This window comes from Lygodium microphyllum, chromosome 3 (assembly GCF_053477565.2).
Source record: "Lygodium microphyllum isolate KBCC chromosome 3, Lygodium_microphyllum_v1.1.10, whole genome shotgun sequence".
Lineage (NCBI taxonomy): Eukaryota > Viridiplantae > Streptophyta > Polypodiopsida > Schizaeales > Lygodiaceae > Lygodium > Lygodium microphyllum.
This window is the reverse complement of record NC_141137.1, coordinates 115,746,170-115,755,154: the sequence shown is the minus strand read 5'-3', so window position 1 is coordinate 115,755,154 and position 8,985 is coordinate 115,746,170.

Here is an 8,985-nt window from a genome sequence, read left to right as displayed (position 1 = left end):
GCCGAGGGCTGAGAATAACACGTGGCCGAGGGCCGAATTGGTCCATGGTCCGAATGGTCGACTAAGACGGGCCCAAGGGCCGATTAGGGTTTCGGGCCGAGTGGGCTAAGCGAAAAAGGGGCCGAGGGCCGATTCTAGGACTCGGCCCAGAAGTGACCATTCGGACGGGCTGAGCGCGGCGTACGTCAATAACGAGAGTTTGATTTTGGTCGTTTCTTGCGATTTGCTCAATCGTATCAAGCACAAACCTCCATATCCTATCTAGGGGGGTAGGGGAAGGGACTCATATACCTCGATAGAGCGGTAGGCTCGTCGATGGTGCGATTGGATCGAATCGGGTGATAGCTCTCTCTCTCTCTCTCTCTCTCACTGAAATGGTCACAAATGAGCTCTACCTTGGCCTCTTGGATCTTATGCCCCTTTTCGGGTATGGTGTTGATGCCCCCAATCACTCACTTGTTGCTGATCTTAGGCATCACAAGCAAGCTTTTTGCCAAGTTTTGCACGATTTTTGCCCTGTTTTGCCCTGCTTTGCAACAGTAAACCCTACCCTTCTTCGGTGCGATTTTCTAATCCTAACCTACTCTAAATGCAACAAGAATCAAAAGAAAAAAACTGAAATAATTTCTCCATGTTTCCCAATCATCAAACAAACAAAATATATCAAAATGCTTACTTGTTTTGAAGATAAAAAATACCCAAACTTCCTACCTATCTCAAGCTCCGTTTCGGGGACGAATCCCTTACTTCGATGCTCGATATGAGGTGCGCAAGTGCTCAAGCTTGAATCCGTTGTTCCGGCAAAACGGAACCAATATGTGGAAGCTTTCGCTCAATCGCCAAGACCCATGGACCGCTTATTGTTTCAAGTGTTCCAAGCGAGCTCTAATGGCTATCTCTCACCTAACCGACGAGCCGTCGATCCTATGAGTGTAGTGAGCTTACCTTGATGCCAATACGAGTTGCCTTCTCTCTCACACACACCGGTAGCTCCACGATCCTAGATGCGAGCTCAAGCATCCTCAAGCCTCCTCCATTTCCAAGCTCCATCCTCCATAGCCGCGCGCGCAAGGAAAGAGAAGAGAAGAGAAGAAGAGAAGAGGAGATGGTAAAGAGCTTCACCCTCTTGATCCCTCACTCTCACACACTCACTCCCTCACACTCGCACACTCCCTCTCTCAAGAGCACGCACAAGCAAGAAGATGAGGAGAAGAGAAGAAGAAGAAGACTCTTGTTGCCACACACCAAAGAATGAGCTCTTATTCACTTTTTGAACTTTATGTATACAAACCCTAAAATCCCATGGGCACCCATCCCTTTTTTACATGACCAGCCCTTGTGGCAAGGTCTTTTCTCCATTTCCCTCTTCTGGCCTTATGCCTCTAGCCTACACCCGTCTAGTATTTTACAATTGGCAAAGGAGGGAGCCTGCCGCTCTTTTACAAGAGTTTTTCAAGTTTTTTGAGGCGCCCTTCTTTTAAAATTGCGCTTTTTGCCTCGGCTTGGTTTTGGAGGTCGCATGCATGTCTTTGCTCTTTTTCCATGTTTTTTTCTGCTTTTTTCTTCCTTTTTCCGCCATCTCGACCTGGGGCCATCTCGATTTGGGGTTAACAGAGCGGATAAGCAAGCATTCATTCTTCACTACGTGCTGTACTCTCCTCGGAATCATAAGCAACAAGCATTGAGATCATAAACAAACCTTGCCCAACACAAGCTTCATCCACTAAGCCATACCACAAGGAGGAGCCTGAAGTCCAGTCTAGGTTTACTTCATTAAAACCTAAAAAGACTATTAAACCTTGGAAGAAGATTGCACATAAGAAAGGACCACCACAGTCATACTTTGAAATATTACAGCTGTATGATTTTCAGTCTTTCTCTTCATTGCAACTTTGATTTCAAATTGTTTGATTTGCTTCTACATTCAATGGAAAATTTGTAAGGGACTAGACACTACCCTTGTCCTAACAAGTGGTAAGACCTTCCCAATGACCACAACATATGCTGATGTCCGTCCTCAAATTTGAAAGTTTGATGGCAAAAATAATGATGGTGAGAGGGTATTGGCCTCTCATTCAAGGCACTAGAGTTGTAAACTCTGCAGATCAGATTGATATAGAGGATGACCAACGTGCCCAAGAAATCATAATGCTACACTTAGATGAGTCCGTGATTCATCATGTTGATCAACTAAACACTGCTAAAGAAAAATGGGATGTTCTCAATTAGAATTAATTTCTCTACATTTCTTGAAAGGGTATATTCTCCACAAAACCTGGTCAGCACCTTGAGCATAAAAATGGGGAGTCTTGTATTGTCCGAAGAATATTCACTATGAAAAAATATAATTCGTAATAACAAAGTCATTTATTTGGATCAAGACATAATATTTCTTTGTAATACATCACTTGAAAGTGTGTTTGCACGTATGTACCTTTTGTATGATCCAATTTGCCAACGAATTGTGAGAGATCCGCATCTTTTTTGTGGCTTGTTATCTTGAAGTTGCTGGCAATCAATGTCCTTGAGCTCCTTACTTGCTTAAGGAAGCCGTCAGTGTCAACTAGCACTTGCTTGTTGCAAATACACATTCTTAGAAAAGAAGCTAGGAACCATTGTAGACCAAGAATAAGAAGAGCACACATACTAAATACCTATTAATTTTCATTGCTTTCAAGCAAACATGACGTCCACAAAGGGATTGTGCCACCCTTGGATTCCCTTGTTCACTATGTCGGGCCTTGCATTTATTTCTCTCTTTCATTTTTAGTAGGCCATTGCCATTGCTCATAGGCCTTGGCCTTTGCTTCAAGACTTTTGAGAATTTTGTCACTTGACGTCCATTTTACATCTTTGATGGCAGTGTCAACCACGATATGTGGATCTGCATCATCTATTGTCCAAGTCAACCTAAGTAAACTAGGCCAAGAGAGTGAGATTGTAATCTTTACAGATGTCTAGTGAACTCATAATGTCCAAGTCAACCTCAGTAAACTAGGCCAAGAGAGTGAGATTGTAATCTTTACAGATGTCTAGTGAATTCATAATGTTGGCTAGCAACACATAGTCTTGGTGATTCAACATTGTAAATGTAGGCAGGAAAAAGATAGGCATGCCTCATTCCTTGGCATATGAAGCGAGTAGTAGTAACGTATCCTCTAGGTCGATAGGGATAGTAACTAGGGCTCTGGTGTCAAAACTTTGCCTTTGCTGAGAATCCTTTGCTCTCTTCTCCTTTACATCAAGGGCTACAATCTCCTTTGTCCCTTCAAACTCTCTATTAGTAATAGCAGGTTGTCTCCTATCACCAACATGCAATGCTTGTAAAGTCCATTGTAAGTCATTCCCATTATTCGGTAGAAGATGCAAGTAACAAAGTTATGCAAAGGAAGAATGTAGTAGAAGACACCTCTTTGAGTGTACTAGGCAGTCCTCTACGCTTCTTTGTGCACTAGTAGGTAATTTATATATTACCATGGCTAACTTTTTCTTAATGACTTTGTTGGTCGCAAAGTCATCTGGGTGAATATATTCCTCTATATCAACAGTCATCATGCTAGATGATTTAATTCTTTGGTATTCTTTCATTTTCTTAGCCAACACATTCCCAAAGGAGCCCAATACTTTCTCAGTAGAGATCAATGACATAAGCATGCACAATAACTTGGGAGTATGGGAGTGAGTACCAACATTGTAGAGGAATATATATAGCTTTTCATCCGAGGTCTCCTCCATGTCATCCTCAAACACCAGCTCAATCTTCATGTTTCTTCTACCCAATAGAAAATTTAAAAGCAAAAAATAATTGATCCTCCAAGCAAAACAAACCACTTAAAAAAAAGTCTCCTTCGCTTGGTGGTGAACCATAGTGCATTCAAGTGCACATGAAGATCAACACCAAGCGATGCTTTTTGCCCATCTCCCCAGTGAGGGGCCTCCCTCACTTAATGGTGTCCATACTTCATTCAGTGCACATGAGAGTCAAAACCAAACAATGTGGGTGCTCTTAAGCCAAGGTAGAAACCTGGTTCACTCCAGTGGTGACCCATACTAAATTCAAGTGCACATGAGGGTCAACACCAAGCAATGGTCTTTGTCTACCATCCTAGTGAGGGGTCTCCCTTGCTTAGTGGTGACCCATATGGAATTTGTTGCACACGAGGGTCTTTAAAAAAATATTTTGGAGCTCTTAAGCATAGGGAGAAGCCTCCTTTTCTTGGTGATGACCTATACTACATTCAAGTACACATGAGCGTCAACACCAATGAATGCTCTTTACTCATCACCCTAGTGAGGGGCCTCCCTTACTCTGTGGTGACCCATATGGCATTCAATGAAAATGAGAGTTAAAGCCAAGAACTGTGGGAGATTTGAAGCCTAAGGATAAGACTTATTTGCTTGATGGGGATCCATATTGCATTCAAGTGCCAGGGAGGGTTGACATCAAGTGATGTTCTTTGCCCACCGACCCAGTGAAGGACCTCCTTCACTTGGTGGTGTCCTATATTGCATTTAGTGCACATGAGAGTCAAAACCAAGAGATGTGGGAGAGATCTTAAGCCTAGGAAAAAGCCTCCCTTACTTGGTGGTGTCCCGTACTGCATAACAAGTGGACACGAAGTCAAAACCAAGCAATCTGAAAGCTCTTTAGCCTAGGGAGAAGTCTTCCTTCCTTGGTGGTGATCCACACTATGTTCAAGTGCACATGAGGGTCAATATCAAGCAATGAGAGGGCCCTTAATCCTAGGGATAAGCCTCCCTTGCTTGATGGTGACCCATATTGTGTCGAAGTATACATGAGGGTCAACACCAAGTGGCGTGGGTGCCCCTGTCCTAGTGAGATCCATCCCTCACTTTTGGTGGTGACTTGTGCAATATTCAATGTACACTTGTGTCAAAATGAAGAGACCTGTGTGGTGCTAGTTCATAGGGATCCCACTAACCCTAAACTCTCTATATCACGTGCATTTAAGGCATATTAGAAAATTCTCTTGTGTAAATACCCTCTATATCACGTGTGTTCAAGGCCTATGGGGGCTTTGTAGGTAGCAAAGAATGATAAGATGACTCACCACTTTGTGGAGGCACTTCTCACTTGATGCTCATAGAATTAGAAATAGCAAAAAGTTAGAAATAGCCCACACATGCTGCATTGTTGAATAGCACCTTTTGCAAAGAGCCATCATGTATGGTTGGATGAGTTGGTTACTTCATCTACCATGTTGAGGGAGCAAGGGCAATCAAGTAGGCTTGACGTAGGAGCAAGATGAGAGCAGATGCACCACATGCAAGAGAGCACACATGATTGAAGGAGGTTGAAAGCAAAAGTGTAAGGCATACCCTAAACCATAAACTGTTTGCACATATATACTCAATGGTCCCTCTTTAAATGATAGACCCATAATGATATGGGCACCCCTTTTTAGGATTCTAATTTCTATCTCCCTTTTTCCTAGTGACAACAGTGGCCAAAATACTATCTCCCATAAGGATCAATAGCCCAAATTAATCAAAGAAGAGTGGGGATCAACAACTTGAATATAATCACATGTTCTTAGTCTACAATACTTTATTATTACTTTTTTTGGAACCCTAGAAATAAGCATGTGTTTCAGCAATGCCCTGTATCATGTCCCGAGAAAGATACATCCAAAACAAAGCTAAAAATATTCTCATGTCAATGCAAAAGCACTCAGTAGTCAATGCCCACACTCTCAACAAGTTAATGTAAAATACTTGATCCTCATGTTGCAAACTAGTTAGTGCAATAGCTTCAAATTGGACTCTACAAACATTTTGCAGATTTCTTACTCTCGCCTTGACATGGTCCTCTACTCTACCTCTCACCCATCCCTAGCAGTCTATTGAGCCCTCCTATTGAGCCTATCCCAGAAGGAGTGTATCTACCCCATCCCAGAGAATCTATTGCCAAATAAAGAGATTCTCTCATTACAGTACCAATTCTGTCATGACCTATTCACCCAATATGGTAATGTTTTGTTTCCAAAAGATATCATTGAGCACTACATATTTGAGTTTTTCCCCCCCATGGTGATGGTCCTCACACCAGAGTTTCACTTTGCTTGATGATCTTTCAGGGTCACTAAGTGATCCATGGCCTCTATCACTATCAATAGCCATGTTGCTTAGTAGTGACTCTCTTTGGTTTTGGTTCAAGCTTGATGCCTCCATCTTACTCAAGGTGCATAAGATACTAGGCTGCAGTGCTTAAAGAGCTACGTAGGATAGAAAATTGCATGTAATGTGCAATACCGTGCTTGCATTTCCAAAGGTTGGTTCACAAAATCTGTGAGGAATGAGGCGTTGACATGAGATGGAGCATTTTTTGTAATTCTATCTCTTCAAGAGATTGCAGAGGACTTCCTAGTGGAGTCCTTTTAGGATGCATGTTTTCTTACAGCCCATGCTCATAAGGTGACAGATGTGCCCAAATATTTCCATATGTTGCACCAGTTGCGGCTATGGTATGACATACCACTGAATCTTGTTGATATCTTAGATTGACACATGCACAAAATTCTTGCCAACCTACCTCTTCACCATCGATGAACCAGGCCAAGATCCCCCCATCCCACATGAGAGAGACACATGCTTAGTAGGTGGTTAGATCTATACATAGCCCCACCGACCCCAATGCCTCCAAGCCTTGCCCCACCACCACAAGCCCCTCAAGTCTTCCTCCTTATTGAGGCCCTCTAAGGTGAGCCTCACCACTCTGAGTCCCTCGGCCCTCAAGGCCCTCCAAGATGAGCCCCTCCAGGAGGAGCCCTTTAAGGAAGATCCCATGTGACCCTCTAGGCCACATCTCTCTAGATAGAGCCCCACCATGTTGAGCCCCTCCGGGATGAGTCCCTCTAGGAGGAGCCCCTCAAGGATGAGCCCCTCCACATCAAGCCCCTTCAGACCAAGCTTCCCAAGGACAAGCCCCTTCAGGTCAAGCCCCTCCAAGCCAAGCCCCTTCAAGTCAAGCCCCTCCAAGCCAAGCCCCTCCAAGATAAGCCCCTTCAAGCCAAAGCCCCTAAAGGATGAGCTAAGCCTCTCCAAATCGGGCCCCACCATGTGCAATCATCCATGATGAGTGCAGAGCTCCAAGTTGCAAGAGTCCCCTCCTCTTCCTCACCTTCTCTTGCACATTGGCCTCCATCTTAACCCCTCCAAGCTAAGCTCCTCCAGGATGAGCCCCTCCAAGCCAACAAGTCCCCAAGGGAATGAGCCCTTCAAGCCTAGCCCCTCCAGGTTGCCAAGCCCCACCACCTACAATCGTCCTCGATGAGTTCAAGGGCCCAACTTGCAAGAGCCCCTCCTCTGCCTCACCTTCTTGTACCTCTCCCTCCACCTCAGCTCCTCAACATCCACTAGTTCTAAGATGGAGAATGACCTCACCCTCAATAACAAGCTCAGCCTCGTCCTCAACTTGTGCATAGTGTTAATGGGGGAGGTAGTGACCCCCGTCTCAGCATTTTTATCCTTGAGAGGGGATTGGTAGGTTGTGAAGCTGGACAACATTGACATTGGAGTGCTTGCTTGCCCTAATGATGAGGAGTTGATTGATTCTATCCTTCTTGTCCTCCAATAGTAAGTTTTCAATGTTTACTTTTTGGGCATCTCAATCCTTGATCTCATTGGTATGTTGCCTTAATAATCTTTTTTCATGCCCCTTGCTTTTGATACCTATGTAATATCACTACTAACAGTGGATATTTAGAGATCTTTATAATGTCTTAACATGCTATTGTCGGGTCCTCTACAAAATAATGATGTCTCATGGATGAACACTTTGAAGCAATGGAGTGACATGTGGGCCGATGATGTGAGAGTTGTTTTCATTTTGTACCATCAGCAACAATAAGTGTTTGATTATATAGCATTTCTTGTTTGTATACACCTAGTTCTTTTATCTTTGTTTTGGTGATTTATCTTGTTCGATGATTGAATATGTTTTAATGGAGTCTAATATTGTATGATGTGCATAAAAAAGTTTGTTATTTTACAAATAGTGGCTGGAAGGGGCTACCCGCCTAATAGTAAGTATCTGCATCTCTCCTTTGAGATTTAGCTCCTACTCTTTGAAGGTCTCAACCTAAAATAACTTCACTTGTGTCTTTCGGGCTGGCACAAACTTGTAGCTTGCATGGAGAGGGCATTCTTTTTGTAACAATTATTTTATGTAACTTGACTACAAAGATTGTGTGGTTCCCATAACAAGGCCCTCAAGACATCAGTTGTGGATGGAGGCCGTGCCTCAACACATTTCTCTTTATAAAGGTTATATATGGTCTTCCAAATGTGAGTGGTTTTTATGATGCAAGTTTGTTTTGCAAGTCAAAGCTCCTAGTTTGTAATTTCTTCTTTAGTGTAGAATATTGATATAGGGAGCTACTTAGAGTTTGGTACTTGGAGAGATGAGTTCGAGAGAGAGGGAATATAGGAGGCACAAGAAGGAACAATACCAAATAAGGACTTTGTAAGAGAAAAGATGTTCATCAATGGGTTCAGTTGAGAGAAGCTATAGAGAGAAATTCGCAAGTGGTGGAGAGGGACCACATAGATTGGAAGCTCTTTGGTGTGATATGAAGGAGACATATCAAACCTCCCCACCCTAGCCATAACCTTGCTCTCCATCCCAATGACAATCCTGATGACAACCTCTCGCTACCCTTGCTGGCAACCTCGCCACCCTCGCGGCCAAACAAGCCAACTCTCAAAGATTTGTCGGGACTTACCTCAGAGAAGGCCCTTGAACCTAGCCTTCAAGGCCTTTGCATTGTAATGTTTTGGTGCTCATTCACTACTTTGTAAATGGAAATGGAAATGAAAAAAAAAAATCTCATACGTATTGCTAAACTTGTTATTTACATTTATTTGATGGTATGGTCTTTCTTGAGTACAAAAGCCCCATGGATTGTGGAAAATGTCTATTGATTATAGTTCAGTTGATTGAAGTGGGTATCGTGCATGATGAAC